General features: G+C 45.4%; 1 protein-coding gene across 7 annotated transcripts in view; it reads left to right on the forward strand.

Moving 5' to 3' along the window:
* The window catches only part of FAM43A (family with sequence similarity 43 member A), a 197045-nt gene that overhangs the window by 58654 nt on the left and 118105 nt on the right, over positions 1 to 20286 (forward strand). For 5 of the 7 annotated variants that reach the window (XR_012095625.1, XR_012095627.1, XR_012095624.1 and 2 more), the window contains exon 3: positions 9070 to 9215. The exons of 1 other annotated variant lie outside the window; for it this stretch is intronic. The gene's annotated coding sequence lies outside the window, so the exon portion shown is untranslated. The remainder of the gene's footprint in view (positions 1 to 9069; positions 9216 to 20286) is intronic. One more of the 7 variants, XR_012095626.1, reaches the window with a different exon arrangement.

Raw genomic sequence — 20286 nt, forward strand, 5'->3', positions numbered from 1 at the left:
TTGTTGGAGCCCTCGACACAATGCCTGGCACAGAGCAGTCTTCAAGAAACATCGGCCAATGTTGTCTCTTTAAGTCACAGAGAAAGCCATAGTTCAGATATTTCTTGGCAACCTCTTTTCTTCTCCAAAGAAGCCTGGATCATCTAAAGTATCCCCCAAAGCTTTCTTAATTCCTAAGAAGGCAAATCGAATTCTTTTAAATTAAATAGTTAATGACCATTTACTGAAGTTCCTGGATTCGTTGTAGATGGGCTAAACTGGTGATTCGGGAGAGTTGGGCACTCTTACGTGGCACGTGAGCACTACACTGACTAAGCCACATAGATAGTGCAGGCCACTGTCTATATGGATTAGGCCAGTTGAAGGTACTTTAACGTTTCACATTTTAACGCTAAGGGGCTGTCAGCAGATAACTGTGCTGGTGTGACATACTGCTGACCACCTTTGTGATTTATTTGCTGCCAACTTCTTAATCAGAAACAAAACATCCAGTTATCTTATTGTTATTACAAGAAAATACAGCCTGTAATCCCAGCACTTTGGGAGGCTGAGGTGGGCAGATCACGAGGTCAGGAGTTCCAGACTACCCTGGCCAATATGGTGAAACCCCGTTTCTACTAAAAATACAAAAAACAAAACAAAACAAAATAAACAAAACCAAAACTAACGAGGCATGGTAGCATGCACCTGCAGTCCCAGGTACTTGGAAGGCTGAGGCAGGAGGATCGTTTGAACCCAGGAGGCGGAGGTTGCAGTGAGCAGAGATTGTGCCACTGCGCTCCAGCCTGGGCAATAGAGGGAGACTCCGTCTCAAAAAAAACAAAAGAAAAGAAAAGAAAATACAATCCACTTATTATGTGGTTTTCAGGAATATCCATTGGTAAGAAAGTGGGAATTGCCTATTCTTGCCTGAACTATTAGGTGCTATGTGGACATAGGTTAAGGAAGGGATGAGTGTGGAGTGGAAACATCTACCACGCTGAAGCAGGTGGCTGTGTTTTGAGCTTAATCTTCGTGATATAGTATCACTGCTAGCATATCTTTTTTGTTTCTGAGTATGTATGTTCAACTCCAAATACTTGGTAAGGACCAGACAAGGGAAGTCAATTAGGGTTAAAAGTGTTTGCCAAAGCTGATGGTAGCGACCACTTGGGCTCCTGGGTTGAAGATAGTCCTGAGGCCAAATCCACGTTTAAAGGGAGAGGGTACTAAGACTGATCAACAGTGTCTCCGAGCACATGGAGGAGAGAATGGAAGCAAGAACGCCAGTTAGTTATGATGATCTTCTTAGATCCTTTTGTTGGAAGACAAGAGCTCTTGGTTGGCCAATTGGCCTTGTCCTAGTCAAAGGAAGTGCCACTTATTTTCTAAACAACTATGTGCACCAAGAAATTCAGTGTGTGGTACAAAGCCAGGTGACCCATGGCTAAAAGCCCCAATTGAAAGGTTCCCAAAGAAGGTGAAGAATTTAGTACAATCACTCTCTATGGCCATTTATTCTATTTTTATTCATTCATCATGAAGAATTTTGCTGTTTGTGAGGTGTTTAAGAACATGGCACGAGAAGCCAAGCTGTTTCAAAGAATAATGGTCAATGTCCATCATCCATGTCCAGGCTTGTGCTCATTGGCCCTTGGAAAGCTGCGCATGACACGCCTGTTCCATCCCCTCTTATATCCCACCGCTCAGCAGCATGATGCACGGTCAGCAGCAGCACACACCACACCTTTGTGGGAATTTGAAAAACAGACCTCTTCTAGGTGATAGCCCCATGGGAGCATAGCTTGGCAAGCAGACCTGGGTTGGTTTTCATTTCCCACTCACCCCGTGACATGGGCCCTTGTGCCGTGGGCCACCACCGTCAAGACCACATGTGGCCACCTTGCCTTCATACTAAGAAATCTAATTTAATTCATGACCAATAGCCATCGTCCCCAAATAAATTACCATAACTTTGTGAAAAGCCTCTAGGAATAAGCACAATTATATACAATCATTATCATCACCCATTAAAAACCATAAGTACCACAGGTCACAAATCCCTGACTTCGATATTTAGGAGTCCCAAGGCATCATGAGACTGAGTGATTGGAAAGTTCATTGTGTGTCATGAACAAAGCTGAACCCTGTACAGTCGAGTGGCCTAAAGTCCATATGAAACAAGCAAATGTTTGCTGAGCTGAATAGGCTGGTGAGTAATTCAGAGAGGGCTGTGGAAATGTCATAAACCTTTGTTCACGCAGAATGCAAAGGCCTGGCAAAGCGATGCTGAATAAACCAGGTTTGAATAGGCTGTTACTTTAAAGAAAAAGTAATAGAGAATCTGGCCATCTGGAGGGTGTGGCAGTTACTTTGAAATGAAGCTCTAATTTGCATAGGCAAGTACTGAATGAGGGAATTTTGGATTCAGATGTCTGTGGAATGGCTCTGCTGGGGTTGGAGCCTTAGGCAGGTGGGACATAGATTTTGGGACTGGTCATTTATTTTAATGTGCATTATATGGATGTGTGTGGGTGTGTGTTTGCACGTGGGTGTGTGTGTGTGCATGTGCATGCACGTGTGCATGTGATTTGGGTGATAGAGGCATAGAATTAGCCCACATTTATCCCCACTCATGGGCTAATCCTTCTTCCCTTATCTCTTCCCAATTCCAGTTAATGGTGGCTCTATCATTCCCTCAGGCCTCTAAGCCAGAAATTCAGAAGTAATGCTAGATGCTTCCCTCTCCCTCACTTTAATCTATTACTCATAACTTACATTTGCGGCTGGGTGCGGTGGCTCATGCCTGTAATCCCAGCACTTTGGGAGGCCGAGGTGGGTGGATCACCTGAGGTCAGGAGTTCGAGACTAGCCTGGCCAACATAGTGAAACCCCGTTTCTCCTACAAATACAGAAATTAGCTGGTGGAGGATGCCTGTAATCCCAGTTACTCAGGAGGCTGAGGCAGGAGAATCGCTTGAACCCGGGAGGTAGAGGTTGCAGTCAGTCAAGATTGCCCCACTGCACTCCAGACTGGGCAACAGAGCAAGACTTCTTCCCCGCCCCCCCCCAAAAAATTGCTTCCTGCATATTTCTTGACTCTTTTCTCTTAATCCCCACTCCCACTTTCTAGTTCAAATCTCATTGCATATCATCTATACCATTGAAACAGCCTTCTAGCTGCTATCAATCTTTCCCATATTAATTTATCCACTCCTTAGTCACAAGATGATCTTTCCAAATGCAGGGTTTGATTGTACCTCTCCCATTCCTTTGTATGCACCAGACTCTGTTCTAGATCCTGAGGGTATAGCAATGGCCCAAACAGTCAGGATTCCTGCCCACATGGAACTTATCTTGTTGTGGAGGGAGGGAAGACAGACAGTAAACAAGATAAGGCAGTAAAATAGAGAGCATGTCAGAAGGGTGAGCGGTGCTATGGAGAAACATAAAGCAAGGAAGGGGGTTAGGGAGTTCTGTTGGGAGAGTGGCTGTGGTTTTAAATAGGGTGGTGAAGGAGGGCCTCGCTGAGAAGGGACATTTGAGTAAAGTCTTTAAGGAGTTCAGAGAGTGAGCCTTGCTGATGTAAGGAGGAAGAGTGCAAAGGCCCTGAGGTCAGAGCCTGTCTGGTCTCCACTTGAGGATGAGCCAGGAGGTTGGTATGTTTGGAGAAGGGCAGATGGGAAGCCAAGGTGAGAGGGGTGATGAGAGCAAGGTCACAGAGGGCCTCGGAAGCCAGTGTCAGACCTGAGTGAAATGGGAAATAGATCGGAAGGTTTTGAGAGCAGAGTAGCCTGGTCTGGCTCATCTCGTAACAAGGTCACTCTGGCTGCTGCATTGGGAGTAGGGGGTAAAGGTGGAAGCAGACAGACCACTGGAAGGGCTACTGCAGGAATCCAGGTGAGAGTTGACAGTGATTTGGATGAGGTGGTGGCCCTGGAGGTGGAGATGTGGTCAGATTTTCGATAACTTGAAGGTAAAGGTCACAGGATTTATTGACTGAATGAAACAGATGAGAGGAGTCAAGGGTGACCACTTTGGCCTGAGGAACTGGAAGGATGAAGTTACAATTCCTGAGATGACAAAGACTGGGAGGAATGAGTTTTAGGGACAGCTCATGAGTTCAGTTTTTTGTTTGTTTGTTTGTTTTTTGAGACGGAGTCTTGCTCTGTTGCCCAGGCTGGAGTTCAGTGGCACAGTCTCGGCTCACTAAGACCTCTACCTCCCAGGTTCGAGCGATTCTCCTGCCACAGCCTCCCAAGTAGCTGGGATTACAGGCATGCACCACCACACCTGGTTGATTTTTTGTATTTTTAGTAGAGACAGGGTTTCACCATGTTCGCCAGGCTTGTCTTGGACTCCTGACCTCAGGTGATCTACCCGCCTCAGCCTCCCCAACTGCTGGTGAGAGACAGGACTAGCTGGATTTCCTAGGCTGACTAAGAATCCCTAAGCCTAGCTGGGAAGGTGACTACATCCACCTTTAAACACAGGGCTTGCAACTTAGCTCACACTTGACCAATCAGATAGTAAAGAGAGCTCACTAAAATGCTAATTAGGCAAAAACAGGAGGTAAAGAAATAGCCAATCATCTATTGCCTGAGAGCACCGTGCAAGGGACAATGATCGGGATATAAACCCAGGCATTTGAGCCAGCAACGGCAACCCCCTTGGGGTTCCCCTCCCTTTGTATGGGAGCTCTGTTTTCACTCTATTAAATCTTGCAACTGCACTCTCTTCTGGTCCGTGTTTGTTACTCCTCGAGCTGAGCTTTTGCTGGCTGTCCACCACTGCTGTTTGCCGAGGTGGCAGACCCGCTGCTGACTTCCATCCCTCTGGATCTGGCAGCGTGTCTGCTGTGCTGCTGATCCAGCGAGGCGCGCCCATTGCCGCTCCTGATCAGGCTAAAGGCTCGCCATTGTTCCTGCTGGGCTAAGTATCTGGGTTCGTCCTAATCCAGCTGAACACTAGTCACTGGATTCCACGGTTCTCTTCCGTGACCCACGGCTTCTAACAGAGCTATAACACTCACCGCATGGCCCAAGATTCCATTCCTTGGAATCCGTGAGGCCAAGAACCCCAGATCAGAGAAGGCGAGGCTTGCCACCATCTTGGAAGTGGTCTGCGGCCATTTTGGAAGCGGCCGGCCACCATCTTGGGAGCTCTGGGAGCAAGGACTGCCACCCTGGTAATACTGGGATTACAGGCATGCGCCACCGTGCCCACAATGAGTTCAGGTTTGAACACGCAAAGTCTGAGATGCCTTTAGAGATCCAAGTGGAAATGTCAGGCGAGCAGTGGACATATGTATCTGAAAATCGGGGGTTATGTGTGTCAGATATAGACATTTGGGATTCTACAGCTTATAGATGGAATTTAAAAGCATGAAACTGCATGAGATCCCCGAGATAACAGGGGTGGATAGAGAAGATGTCCAAAGACTGAGCCTTGGGGTAACTTCAAAATAAAGAGATCCAGAGAGGAGGGACCAGCAAAGACTGGGAAAGAATAGGAGGAAAGGTTGGAGGAAAGCTTGCAGAGAGCCCTGGTATCCTAGACCCAAAAAAAGAAGTGCTTAGAGGAGGAGGAAGTCATTAACCAGGTCAAGGGCTGCTGATAGGTCTAGCAAGGTGTACACTGGAGAACTGACAAATGCAGTTAGCCAGTGGCAAAGAATGACCTTCGCAAAGCAGAGGCCATTGTTTCGGTGGTGTTCCAGGGGTGAAAACGCAGTTGAAGTGAATGTAATGGAGAATGGGAGAATGGAAATTAGAAGGGGCCAGAATTCCTAACGTTTTTAGGAGTTTTGCCATAAAGAGCGAGAAGTGAAGTGGTAGCTGGTGGGGGAAATGAGTCTGAAAGCTTTTTAGGTGAGTGGGGGACAGGAGAAACCATTGCCTGTGTTTATATGCAGTGGAGAGGTCCAGGAGAGAGGGGAGCATGGCTAGAGGGATGGGATTGAGCAGAGGAGTGGAGGAGGTGGCCTTTGCTGGGAGAGGGAGACTCTGTATAAGACTGGGAGATAAAAGTAAGTAGGTTGATGTGATGGGGGTTCTTTTGGAAGGTCACAGCTGCCCAAAGACCCCTCCATGGCTCTGCATGGTGCCCTGCATGGCAGAGTTTACGGACCTCAGCTCCAGGTTCTATCTCCCTGCCCTCAACTCTTGCCCTTTCTTAACCCCTGCTGCCCCATCTCAAGTCTGCATTTACACATGTGGTTGTGTGGAGCACTCTTGCTCTCTTTGTCCTGCCCAGTCTTTAAGACCTAATGTCGCCTCCTCTGTTCCTCTGGGTTCCCACCATAATCTGCTCAGATCTGCAGTTTATTGTGGCACCCGATCACTTGTCATTTTTATTTCCTCCTTAGCCTTCCCTCCAGGCTGCGATCTCCTTGAGGGCAGATGTTTGCCTTCTTATTTGTCTGTATTCACAGCCAACCCCTCCCCCAGGACAGTGTCTGGCACATAGAAGGAAATAAAAATTGTGTACCCAGGAAACCACAAGTGGTTCTATGTATACTTTTTACGTAAACTTTTTAATCAAATTATAACATATTGATATATATATATAACCATACAGTTTTAAGTGTATAACTCTGTGTTTTCAAAGGAAACATGTGCGAGGCCTATTCCCACATCAATAAACAGCACCTTACCAGTGCCCTTGTCTCCTTCAGAAACAGCCCCGATGAGACCTCCCGTCTTGACTTCTAACATCATGGATTAGTTTTGTCTGGTTTTGAACTTTACATAAATGGAATGAAACAGGCAGACTGGAGTGCGATCTCGGCTCATTGCAAGCTCCGCCTCCTGGGTTCAAACAATTCTCCTGCCTCAGCCTCCCAAGTAGCTGGGACTACAGGTGAACACCACCACGCCCGGCTAATTTTTGTATTTTTAGTAGAGACGGGGTTTCACCATGTTAGCCAGGATGGTCTCCATCTCTTGACCTCGTGATCCACCCGCCTCGGCCTCCCAAAGTGCTGGGATTACAGGCGTGAGCCACCGCGCATGGCCCAGGCTGTATGCTTTTATGTCTATCTTCTTTCATCCACAGTTATGTTTCTGTGATTCATCCACTAGGTAGTGTACAGCATCGTTCGTTCATGCTCAGTGCTGTGTGGTATTCTGTTGTGCAAATACAGCACAATCTGTTTATGCTCTCTCATGTTGCTTCACATCTCCGTGGTTTCTGGCTTTCGTTTTTTACAATAGCACTGCAATGAATGCTGCTACACACACTGTTGAGCTGGGGAACACTTTTCTGGGTGAGGATCTGAGCGTGAAATTGCTGGGTCTTGGGTTCAAGTGCTCTACATATTTTTGACCATGTTACTGTGACTCAAGAAGCTCAGGAACAGAATTCTAGGCACCAGAACCACACACATTACAGCCTCTGAGCTTTATGGCCTCTGTGCCATTTGTCCAGTCACTTCATTTGCAGTTGAGATTCTGAGACTCAGGCTGGAAAAGCGACCTGGGAAAAGTCACACAAGTCAGAGGCAGAGCTGGGATTTCCTCCAGGTTTCCTCATTTCCAGGCCAGTATAGATCAAGACCTGCTAGTACTCACATGAGGAAACTCTCCTTTCTGCTCTAGGAATGATCACACACCATTCCAATCTGGATACCAAATGTCATTGTTTATTAAGTGTGTGCAGTGTGCCAAGCATATTGTGTCATATGTTTACATGTGTCATATATTTACGTTATAGATGATCTCTGGTTCTTACAACCACCCTTCAAGACAGGTCATACCAAGCCCATTTTTCAGATGGGAAAATAAGTTAGAGGGGATGATTAGCTTGTTCAGGTTTTCCAGTTTCCTTAGGAAGTGGCAGAGCTGGATCTGAACTCTGCTTATGACTACTTGGGGGATGGAGGAGTGAACTCCTTTTTATCAGACCCTGGCTGCTTCGGCCCCAGGAGAAGCTTTCTCCCCCTCAGGCCCTGGGGTTCCTCCAAAGAATGGAGACTCCCAGCTTTCCATGCGACAAAAAGCAGGCAATTCAACATGGCAAGCCCTTAATAAACCTGCAGGTTTCTCTGTGAGGACTGATTTAGAAAGCGGGCTTACAGCCACTGCATTGATAGCAGTTTCTATTCTAAAACTACAGAAATTGTGAACATCTGCCCCCAAAAACTCTCCCCAGAAGCCTTTAGGACAGTGAGGCTGTGATCAGAAACTAATTGCACCCATATCTGAGGAGCTACGACATGAACCACATTATTCAGAGAATCTCTATAGAGAGCTACCTTACCTCCCTGTCCCATATCCTTGATGAGAGTTAAAAAAAAAAACTGAGAAAAAGATAAATGACAATCATTGACGTGTATCAGATATTACTTGTAATTCCTGACAATATATACTTAATTGTATATTATATACTTAATTCTGTAATACTTATGTTGTGTCATATACTGATGAATCACTCTTTTTTTTTTTTTTTTTGCTTTTTATGAGACAAGGTCTTGCTGTATTACCCAGGTTGAAGTGCAGTGGCAGGATCTTGCAATCTCTCAGCTTACTGCAAGCTCAGCCTTCCAGGCTTAAGTGATCCTCCCACCTTACCCTCCCAAGTAATTGGGACTACAGGCATGTGCCACCACACCCGGATAATGTGTGTGTGTGTGTGTGTGTGTGTGTAGAGAGATGGGATTTCACCATGTTGCCCAGGCTGGTCTTGAACTCCTGGGCTCAAGTGGTCTGCCTGCCTTGGCTTCCCAAAACAGTGGCTGTGATCCCAGCTCACTGCAACCTCCACCTCCTGAATTCAAGTGATTCACCTGCTCATCCTGCTTAGCCTCCGAGTAGCTGGGATTGTAGGTGCGCACCATCATGCCCAGATAATTTCTGTATTTTTATTAGAGACGGGGCTTTGCCATGTTTGCTGAGCTGGTCCTGAACTCAGGTGAGATGCCCACTTTGGCCTCCCAAAGTGCTGGGATTACAGGTGTGAGCAACCACACCCAGCCCCAAATTGCTCTTAAATGAATTATCTCAGTCCCCAAATCACTCTTAAATGAATTCTCTCAGTCCGTTCCCCCAGCAATGCTTTAAAGTAGGTAATATTATTGTCCTTCTTTTACAGATGAGGAAACAATACCTACAAGGATGAAACAACTTGCCCAAGGGCACACAGTGAGTGAATGGGCTGCGGCTTGACCAAGAGCCTGTACAGCAGCCCTCCTCTCTTTATTCATATTGGTTGTCCCGGTGCACAAGGCTAAGCACGTGGTAGGTGCACCAAAAATGCTTGTTTACTAATTGATACCTTCCTTCCACTAAGGTGTTAAGTGTTGCTCTCCTCTACTTTACAAATGGAAAGTCAGTGTATCACCAAGTGATCCATCTCTGTGGGAACACAAAGTATCTGTTAAGTCCAGTCTTTGCACTTTGCATTAACCAAAGAGCGTCTGTGAGACTGGCTGCATTAGCAGGTCACCCTGTGGGCTGTGAGCCTACAAGGACAGCTTCTTTACTTAGATTTATTGAGAGGGAAATGTGAAAGGCACCTAAAAGTTAGCTGACGTATCTCTTTTCCCTTCCAAACTCCCACAGCTATGTGAATGGTCTCTGGATCTCCTGTATGGGGTGGGGGTGGGGTGGGGGAGAGGGGCGAGGAGTAGGGGGAAGTAGAGGGAGAGGGATTGAGACTGCAGGGGGTTTTTTGTTTCAAGGTGGTCCATTACACACAGCCAAGAACTTCTCAGCTTTACAAATGCCCTCTGATTCTTGCCAGCATCTGAAATGAAATGGTAGAGGTATGAAAATTAAAAAAAAAAGCAAGCAAACCATTTTCAAAAGTCATGTTTAAAGACAGTAAGCCTGGAAACAAACACCTGAGGGTTTGGTGTTTTTGTTTTTAAAATTGTTTTGTGCTGCCTGTCACTTGGAACGTGTCACTTTATCACAAGGGACATAGACATCAGTCAGCTTGGTAATGAGGTTACCCCAGGTAGCGGCTGGGTTACACAGACCGTACAGTCCTGGTTTAGGCAGTAATTAACTGCATGACTTGGGGTAGTGACTTAACTTATCTGCGTCTGAGTGCCCATAGTGTAAAAGCTATGTGGCTACTGTCAGACGTGAGGGATTAAGATGGGTGAGTGAGTGGTGTGTGTGGAGAGAAGAGTAGGTGAAGGCCTTGCAATATTGTAGATTTATGGTTACCCCCTACCCACAATGATCCTGTAGAAATGTTTGCAACAGAGATTTGCATCCTTTTTGGAGGAGACACTATTTTGGGTTTCCCCTAGCGTATGGTAGGAATTCAGTCATTCCTCTGGTTAAAATCCAAATGGCTATCACCACTTTCATGATAAAGTCCACATTTCTGTCTTTTTTTTTTTTTTTTTTTTTTTTGAGTGGAGGTTTAATAGGCAAAAGAAAAAGAGAGAGAAAGGAAAACAGCTCTCTCTCTAGTGAACCAGAGAGGACTTCCGCAAGGAAAGACAAGCTCGTGGGGGATGTGCCGGATTTTATCGTCTGGCTTGAGGAGGTGGTGTCTGATTTACATAGGGCTCACAGATTGGTTCCATCAGGTGTGATGTTTACATACTGTGCAGGGAAGGCTGGCTGCCCCACCCTAATCTCATTATGCAAATGAACTTTCCCCTTGACCAGTTCCATCTTGTCTGCTCCTTCCTGTACACGTGGTGGCAGAGAAGGGAAGAGGGAGCCGCCATCTTGAATGTGATTGGCACAACTGACAGCATCTGTGTCTGCAACTTGGTTTTATAGGCAGCTCTGTGTCAGAAATAAAAATAATTTGGGGCTGCTTTTCATCCAAAGGAAAATCTTACCGAAGACTTCTATACCCTCACTATCTGCCTAAGTAATTTCTTCTTAACTCCTGTATCATTCCGCCCTCTGGAGTGGTAACCCTAACTGTTGTTAGGGGGTGTTGGATAAACTGTTGTTAGGGGGTGTCCGGCTACTTCTTGCTGAAAAGGGGCATTGTGTGTGGAACAGCAGCTAGGGCTCCTCCTGGGGTTGATCTAAGGGTCCTTGGAAGAAAGGCGTGTCCATGCGTGGTTCTGTCTGCAGCAGCGTTTGGAGTCTGATTGCTGTCAGCCATTCTGACGGGTTCTAACGCTGGTTTGCCTCCACCAGATGTTGCGTTTCGATGAATGTTGAACCTTGGGATCCCGGACGAGGTCCCCAATATGAAACAGCTGTTGTCTGTGGTAAACACCTGGGGTTTGTTGTCTTGCACCAGGAACATTTAGGACACAGACACACATGAGTTTAGGAGCAGAGGTTTAATAGGCAAAGGAAAGAGAAAGAAGGAGAAATGAAAACAGCTCTTTCTCTAGTGAGAGGGGACTTCCGAGAGGAAAACACCCAAAGTCCGAATTTCTTTAACCTGCTCAACAGGGATTAAAGACAATACCACTTTAGGCATATTTTAATTTTTTGTGTGTGTTCAGGCTTTATGTACAAGTTACCTGGATCCAATTAATTAAACTAAAAGAGTTTTTATGAGCTCAGTTAGAGGGAACTTATCTTAAAATGCCTGAGGATCATCTAGATTGGGGGCTGATCCTCTGAAGCACAGGTTATTACATGGCAGGTGCTAGGTTTACATTTTGCCCCCAAAGAACTCCCACTCTATAGCTCCAGGAGAGCTATGCTTTTATTTGCAAGCCTATTTGATGTGCATGAATGCAAAGAAGATGCCCTTGCAGTGCTGGCGGAGTGACTTCATTAGAAGAGTTTGTCATCTCTGCACCTTGCTCTGCACTCCCATGGCCTCTCATGGGGAGCTCACACAGAGAGATCTTTCAAGCAGGAAAACTGCTGTGAATGTCAGGCTCTTGGATTGAGTCCCTAAAGAAGCCCCTGACCCTGACTCTCATCCCCAGAGCCTAGGGTCCCCGGCAGTCTGCCAGGCTTCTTGAAGGTTAATTTCTGCAAGAGTGAACATACATACAATCAATTCCCAACAAGGAGACTGTCCCTCTGGCACATGGAACATCATGTATGGGGAAGAGAAAATGTCTTGTTCAGAGAGTGACTGAAATCCTATTCCCATCTGGTTCTTTTGCATTACTCTGTTTTCTCTCTTTTGCATTTTAGTGTTTAGAAATAAAAGTATGCAAATATGAGACATGGGCTGCTACTGTGGAAACAAGGTGGGATAATTATTACTTAGTATTCTGAGCAAAAGAAGACTAGACGTTTTCATTCTAGAGATCTAAGTTTGGAAATTAGAAGGAATGCAAGTTAAATGGGGAAGAATATATCCTAGGATAAAAAGATCCCCAAAGTTAATGTGTCCAACATGTCCTTATTTATTCTTTAATACAGTTAACAGTCGCAAATGATGTATTTTAGGAGACTACCGATGTAACTTGTTAACCTATAGACTATACATCATGCCCTTGGAACACCTGAGGTGGGGTATGCCCACTTTCTGGTGATTTCGAGAGGGAATGGAAAATTTCAGTCACCAGTTTAAGTAATAGAACCAAGAATTAAATTGCAAATGACAAAATATTCCCTTGGCCTGTAGCTTTGGAAGTCACTTTCCAGTACAAATGTTGCAACAACAAAGGGAGCAGGAGAATTTGTTTCTTTAGGGGTATTTATTCTCACCTCCAGTTTTGCCATTTCACTGCCAGTTCCGAAATGAAACACTCAATAACAGAAAAACCACAAACTGTTGGAACTGGGAGACCGAAGAGCCCAGCCTCCTCAGTGCCTAGCTAAGGATTCCGAGTCCCCAGAGGAAAAGGGACTTGCTTAAAGTCGTAGAACTGGCATGAATGGGGAATGGCGAAAGACTCAGGGAGAATGTTCCAGACAGAGGGAATACTTGTGCAAAGGCTCCGAACCTGGGAGGAGTTTGGTATGTTTAAGAACCCAGAGGAAAGCCATGTGTGGCTGGAGTACAGGGGCTGGGCAGAAGAGGAAGTTGGAGAGGAAGCCCTCAACTGGACCACAGGAGGACATCTGCTATTTATTTATGTATTTACTTGAGACAGAGTCTCGCACTGTCGCCCAGGCTGGAGTGTAGTGGCATGATCTCGGCTCACTGCAACCTCCCCCTCCTGGGTTCAAGCAATTCTTCTGCCTCAGCCTCCTGAGTAGCTGGGATTACAGGCATATGCCACCATGCCCGGCTAATTTTTGTATTTTTAGCAGAGACGGGGTTTCACCATGTTGGCCAGGCTGGTCTTGAACTCCTGACCTCGTGATTTGCCTGCCTCGGCCTCCCAAAGTGCTGGGATTACAGGCAGGAGCCACCGCTGAAAGAGAAGGGATAAAAAAGATATTCCATGCAAATGGAAACAAAAAGAGAGCAGTAGTAGCTGTACTGTTACCAGAAAAAACAGACTTTATGTCAAAAACTGTCACAAGAAACAACATGATTATATAATGATAAAGGCTTTAATTCATCAAGAAGCTGTAACATTGCAAATATATATATATGCCCAACATCAGAGCACTCAAATATAAAAAGTAAATATTAACAGATCTGAAGGGAGAAATAGACAGCAATACAGTAATTGTAGGGTACTTCAGCATCACACTTTCAACAATGGATAGATCATCCAGACATGAAATCAATAAGGAAACATTGGACTTGAACAGCACTATAGACCAGATGGACCTAACTGACATCCAGGCATACCTTGGAGATATTTGGGTTCAGTTCTGATCACTGTAATAAAACAAATATCACAATAAAGCAAGTCATGAATTTTTCAGTTTTCCAGTGCATATAAAAAGTTATATTTACACTATGCTGTAGTTTATTATGTGTGCAATAGCAATACATCTTTAAAAAATGTACATTACTAATTTTAAAATCCTTTATTGCTAAAAAAATGATAGTGATCATCTGAACCGTCAGCAAGTTATAATCTTTTTGCTGGTGGGGGTTCTTGCCTTGATGTTGATGGCTGCTGACTGATCAAGGTGACAGTTGCTGAAGTTGAGATGTCTGTGGCAATTTCTTAAAATAAGATAACATTGAAGTTTGCAACATTGATATTGACTCTTCCTTTTATGAAAGATTTCTCTATAGCATGTGATGCTATTGGTAGCATTTTACCCACATTAGAACTTCTTTCAAAATTGAGTCAGTCCTCTCAAACACTATCACTGCTTTATCAGCTAAGTTTATGTAATATTCTAAATTGTTTGTTGTCATTTCAACAATGCTCACAGCATCTTTAGCAGGAGTAGGTTGTATCTCAAGAAACCATTTCTTGGCTGGGCACAGTGGCTCACGCCTGTAGTCCCAACAGTTTGGAAGGCCGAGGTGGGCGAATCATGAGGTCAGGAGATCGGGACCATCCTGGCCAACATGATGAAACCCTGTGTCTACTAAAATACAAAAACGTAACCAGGTGTGTTGGTGCGTGCCTGTAGTGTCCCAGCTACTCAGGAGGCTGAGGCAGGGGAATCACTTGAACCCGGGAAGTGGAGATTGCAGTGAGCCGAGATCACGCCACTGCACTCCAGCCTGGAAACAGAGCGAGACTCCATCTCAAAAAATAAAAGATAAAAAATAAAAATAAAAATAAAAACAAAGAAAAGGAAAAAACAAAAAAGAAACCATTTATTTGCTCATCCATAAGAAGCAACTCCTCATCCATTCAAGTTTGGTCATGAGATTACAGCAATTTAGTCACATCTTTGAGCTTCACTTCTATAATAATTATAGTTATCTTGCTATTTATTTGTACCTCATCTGCAGGACTTCCTCTACCCAAGTCTTGAAGCCCTCAAAGTCATCCATGAAGGTTGGAACCAACTTCTTTAAAACTCCTGTTAATGTTAGTATTTCAGCCTCCTCCCGTGAATCACCAATGTTCTTAATGGCATCTAGAATGGTGAACCCTTTCCAGAAGGTTTTCGATTTACTTTGCCCAGATCTACCAGAGGTGTCATTGTCTGTGAGAGCTCTGGCCTTACAAAAGCTGCTTTTCTTTTCTAGAATATTATAACCATAACACTATAGAAATCATCAAATCCAGCTATATACATATAGCTGGGCCTTGTTATTAATCCAATTGGCCACTGTGTCTTTTGATTGGAAAATTTAATCCATTTACATTTAAAGTGATTATTGATTTGTAAGAATTATTGTTGCTATTTTGGTAGTTGTTTTCTAATTTGTAGATCCTTTGTTCCTTTCTTCTTCTGTTGCTCTCTTCCTTTGGGATTTGATGATTTCTATAGTGGCATTGATTTCTCTTTCTGTTTTGTGTATTTAGTGTAGGTTTTTGCTTTGTGGTTACCATGAGGCTTACCTAAAACATCTTATGGTTATAGCAGTCTATTTTAAGCTGGTAACAACTTAATTTTTATGATGTACAAAAATACTACTTTTGGTCCTCCTCCCATTTTATGTTTTTGATGTTGCAATATACATATTTTCATGTTGTATAACCATTAACAAATTATTATACAGTTATTTTTAATGTTTTTGTCTTTTAACAATCCTACCCCTTTCTAAAGCCTCTCTAATGTCTCCTCATTTCCCAAATTATGGGTCTTTGCAATTCCTACCCCTCTTCTGACCATTGGCATCACCCTGTCTAGACTGTGAGCTCATGGAAAGCAGGGGCTGAGTCTCCTTTGTGCTTGGCCCATGGAAGGTGCTTGATCAAAATGTATTCCTTTGTCCTTGTTTTTGTCTTGGGAACTTTTCCTGCTTTGGCCTATCTTCATTTTTGGCACAAATGATTAGAATTGCAAGAACGTCTCACTGGTTCACCCACCTCTTTGTCTCTTGGAGGACACTAGGGTTCGGAGAGCCAATGGTCTAATCAGGTGGCCAGGCCTGTGTCCTCTCTTCCTTACCCCTCAGTGGGCACACAGCCTCTGCCTTGGGATGCTCCTTCTGCTTTGACTTCCTTTGCTTTGGCTTCTGCTGATTCTGTCCTTTTATTGCAACTTATGCTTCAGTGGTTGGGTCTGTTGCTCTGCTGTCTCTCCTCTTGTGTCTGCTGCTTTGCGTTGGCTTCAGCTTCTGCTTTCTTCTGCTTTGTACTTTGGCTTCTGCCTATTCTGCTTCTGCTTTTTTCTCAGCTGCTTTTTCTGTTTCTGCTCCTCATCCTCCCTCTACTATGACTCCCCTCACCCAGTCCTGCTCTTCCGCCCTCTCTTCCCCCCTCTTCCACTTCCCATGCTTCTACTGCTGCCTCTGCTGGTGCTTCTTCTTTGCTGTTGCTTCTCCCTTCTGCTTCTCTTTCCACTAGTGCTTGCTGCTTCTGCCTCTGCTTTTCCTGCTGGTGCTTCTTGTGCAACATATTCATCTACTTCTGCTTCTGCTTTTTCTTCCTTTTCCTCCTCCTTTTGCTCTTTTCTTCCTCCTCCTGCCCTCTCTGCTGCTTCTCTTCGTTCTGCTACTTCTACTTTGGCTTGTTTCCACTTTCTCTGCTCTAACTTTTGCTTTTGCTGCTTCTCCTTCTGCTGCAGCTTCTCCTTCCTCCACTATGACTACACCTGCCTCTTCCCTCCGCATCCTGCCTTGCTCTTCCCTCTTCTTTCTCCCCTTCCTCTTCTCCCCTGCCCTTCTTCTTCGGGTCCCCTTCTTCTATTTTTACTCCTTCTGCTGCTTCTCTCACTGCCCTTGTTTCTCCTTCCAGGGCTACGACATCTACTTCTCTTCCTCTTCCTTTCTCAATTTCTCGCTTTTCCTCTGCATCTGCGTGTGTCTGTGTGTGCAGCTTCGGCTTTCTGAGCATCGACTTCTGCTTTGCATGTTTCTGCCACTTAGCCTTCTGCCTTTTCTGCTGCTTCCATGCCCACTTCTCTTTTCTGCCTCTGCTTCAGCTGCTGCTGCTGTTGCTACACCTTCCTTCTTTTTTTCTTCCTCCTCTTTCTCATCTTCCTCCTCTTCTGTGGCCTTTGCTTCTGGTTCTGCTTTTCCTGCTCCTTTTCCTTCTCGTCCTGCTCTGTCTTCTCCTCCTCCTGTCTTCTTTTTCTCTTCCTCCTTTGTCTTCTCCTTCTTGTCTTCCTCCTCCTCCTGCTCAGTTTTGAACATGCTAAGTTTAAGGTGCCTGTCAAACATTTACTTATACTTTCTCTAGGGCTTCCAGTGTTCTTTAAGAGCTTCAAAATTTCCACCAACTTGGGACTTGCTGGTTGACCTTCAGAACAGTCTCTTTTAGTAGGTGGCAGATAATAACAAGACATCACAAAGGAACAGTACTCTACAATTAACCCGGTATTTACCAACCCATTATTTTATTAGTAGAACAGGGAAACTGAGGCTCAGAGAAATTCCCACACCTTGCAAGGCTGCACAGAAATCAGTGGAGGTTTTTTAAGAACCTAGAGCCTCTTTTCCCAGGGTTTGCCATAGGGCCTTACTTTTTAAAAATTTGTTATTTTAATAGACTTTATTTTTTTTAGAAGCAGCTATAGGTTGACAGCAAAATTGAGAGTAAAGCACACAGAGTCCCAACAGGACCTTACGGTTTTACAGCGCTTAACAAGTTCCTTTGTATCCATGATTTCATCTGCTTAGGAATCACTTGAGAGGGTGTCAGCCCAGAGAGGGAAGGGATTCAGTTATGCCCACACAGCAAGGCAATGCCACCTCACTGGGGTGACGGCCCCTAGCTCCTCGTCCAACGGCTCAGGAAGGACCAGTGCTATTCAGAAAAGTAGTGAGGCAGTGAGTGCTAGGTGTGGCATTGAGCCAGCTTCTCTTTAGTATGTCACCAGTCCCTCCCACTCACATCCCAGCATGAGAGAGTCATCCAGATCTGGTTCCCTGAGTTTTTCCATCCTTAAGGAAAATTCTAGTGACCTAAATCTGGGGCAGAAAACCAATAAACACAGGAGTTGCTTTTCCAGAAAAACTGAGTTGATAGGCTGGAAGCGCCACGAGGCCACAGGACAATTAGAGTGTGCCGGGCTCCAGATGCTGAGCAGATGCCATCCTGGTTGGGAGCCAGGCCCTGGGAATAGAAACGCCAGCCCTCTGTGCCAGCCCTGGCAGGGCCTTGCGAGGCAGCTGGTCTCCAGCCAGTTGCTCCCCTTTGTTGCCAACACGGCGCAGGCCCCAGGGGAATGAAAATTGAATTTGGCAAAATTCACATGCTTATCTTTGGAGAGTGGGTGAGAGTTGCACCCTGGGAAGTAGTAGATTATCAACCAGTCCCATGAGGGGAGGGCTCACCTTCCTTTACTCGCCATCATGTCTCCAGGGTCAAAATCAGTGCCTAGCATGTAACAGGTGCTCAGAAATGTTTGTTACTGATATCTACACACTGAAGACAGAGAAGGGAGCTTATACCACTTTCTAAGGTTTCCAGCTCCCAGATCTTTATGTTTGTAGGACTCTAGATGGCTTCTGATTAAGTATCTATTGTTGAGGGGGACTCTGGGGAGTGGTTGTCCAAATAACAAGATAATGGCTTCCATAGTCAGGTGCCATTTTAGAGGAGGCTTAGGGTGGAAGTAGTTTGAAAGGGAAGAGGCAGCCTGGCTGAGTCTTGGGGCTTGCACGAAGGTAGGAAACAGAATTCCAGAGAGCTGTCTTGGGTGTGGGAAGAGAGCCTAGGGCTTAACTATAGAAGGGCTTGTGGAAGTCCTCTTGTTATTTGTCCATTCACCAAGCATCTATCCATGGGCCTCTTCTCCATGATGGGTTCTCCTGGGAAAGTAGTGCATCTCTGTGTAGAGAAAGTGTTCCTTTCAGGGTAAGTGCTTTGAAGAGTGCGCTTAGAAGACATACCTTGCAATCTGGGAGTGCAGATGGCCAAAGACACAAAGAGCCCCTGTGCACAGCCTCCTTGAACAGAGCAGCCCCACCCTAGAGGCTCCAATGGGGTTATTTCTGCCTACAAATAAGGATATACTGCCAAAGACGCTGACCAGTGCCTGCAGTGTGGGGCAGAGAAAGTAGCACGATGGTTTAGGAAGACAGGAGGAAGCCTCCAGAGGGGGCGGCACCAGAGCTGGCCCTTGAAGTGTGGGGCAGACTTGGCCATAGAACGGCAGCATAATCAAAGGCAAAGAATCAGGAGTGTTGTGTGAGTCACAGGTCATCCCATTTGGCTTGAGGCTCAAGGAAGTGGGAGCTGAGGTTGGAAATCTAAACCTAGGTCAGGCAGAGCACTATGGCTCACACCTGTAATGCCAGCACTTTGGGAGGCTAAGGCAAGAGAATCACTTAAAGATGGAGTTTGAGACCAGCCTGCACAACAAAGCAAGATCCCCATCTCTAAAAAAAAAATTTTTTTTTAATTAGCCTGGTGCAGTGGCATACACCTATAGTCTCAGCTACTTGGGAGGCTAAGGCAGAAGGATGGCTTGAGCCCATGATCCCAGGTATTCGAGGTTACAGTGAACTATGATTACACCACAGCACTCCATCCTGGATGACAGGACAAGACCTGTCTCTATAAACAAATAAACCAGCTGGGCACAGTGGCTCACGTCTGTAATCCCAGCACTTTGGGAGGCTGAGGCAGGTGGATCACGAGGTCAGGGGACAATCCTGGCCAACACGGTGAAACCCTGTCTCTACTAAAAATACAAAAAATAAATTAGCTGGGCGTGGTGGCAGGTGCCTGTAATCCCAGCTACTTGGGAGGCTGAGGCAGGAAAATAGCTTGAACCAGGGAGTCGGAGGTTGCAGTGAATCCAGATCGTGCCACTGCACTCTAGCCTGGTGACAGAGCGAGACTCAGTCTCAAAACAAACAAAAAAACAAACCAGTAAACAAGGTCAGAGATTTATGTGTCCTCCCTACCCCCACTCCCCTTTTTTTGACTTTGGTGAAGAGAATCCGAGGACTGAGTTAATCAGACTCTGCAGTTCATGACATATTATCATCATTGGTCCCTACACATTCCCTCTCTTGATTTGCTTATGTATTCTCGTTTCCCCATCCATAGGGGGATGGCTTCTAATACACTTGCCGTCCCTCTTTGTGTTTGTGCATGTTCTCATATAAGTGATATTGGTGCTTAGTTTTCAGGATGCATGTTGTTTTAAAGTATGTAAATGATTTGGGGTTTTGTATACCTTATTCTGCTGCTGGCTTTTTTATTTGGCACTAGGATTTTAAGATTCATTCATACTACCAAGTGTGCATACAGGCAATGACTTGTAGGTGCTGCGTGGTACCACTGAAGTACATCCACTACATCCTGTCCACGCCCAGGGGTGGACATCCATGTTGCCCACGAGTGGTTCCTTCGCAAAGGAGCGCCATGTTGAGAGCTGACTTTTAGGCAGGCTGGTGGCCTGACAGGGCTGACGCGTCACCAGTCAGTGAGACACTGGTGAGCCCAGCTTGGATCTGTCCAGCTGGAGTTAAGTGGCTGTGACT

Source organism: Chlorocebus sabaeus, chromosome 15 (genome assembly GCF_047675955.1).
Source record: "Chlorocebus sabaeus isolate Y175 chromosome 15, mChlSab1.0.hap1, whole genome shotgun sequence".
In the NCBI taxonomy this organism is placed as follows: Eukaryota; Metazoa; Chordata; class Mammalia; order Primates; family Cercopithecidae; genus Chlorocebus; species Chlorocebus sabaeus.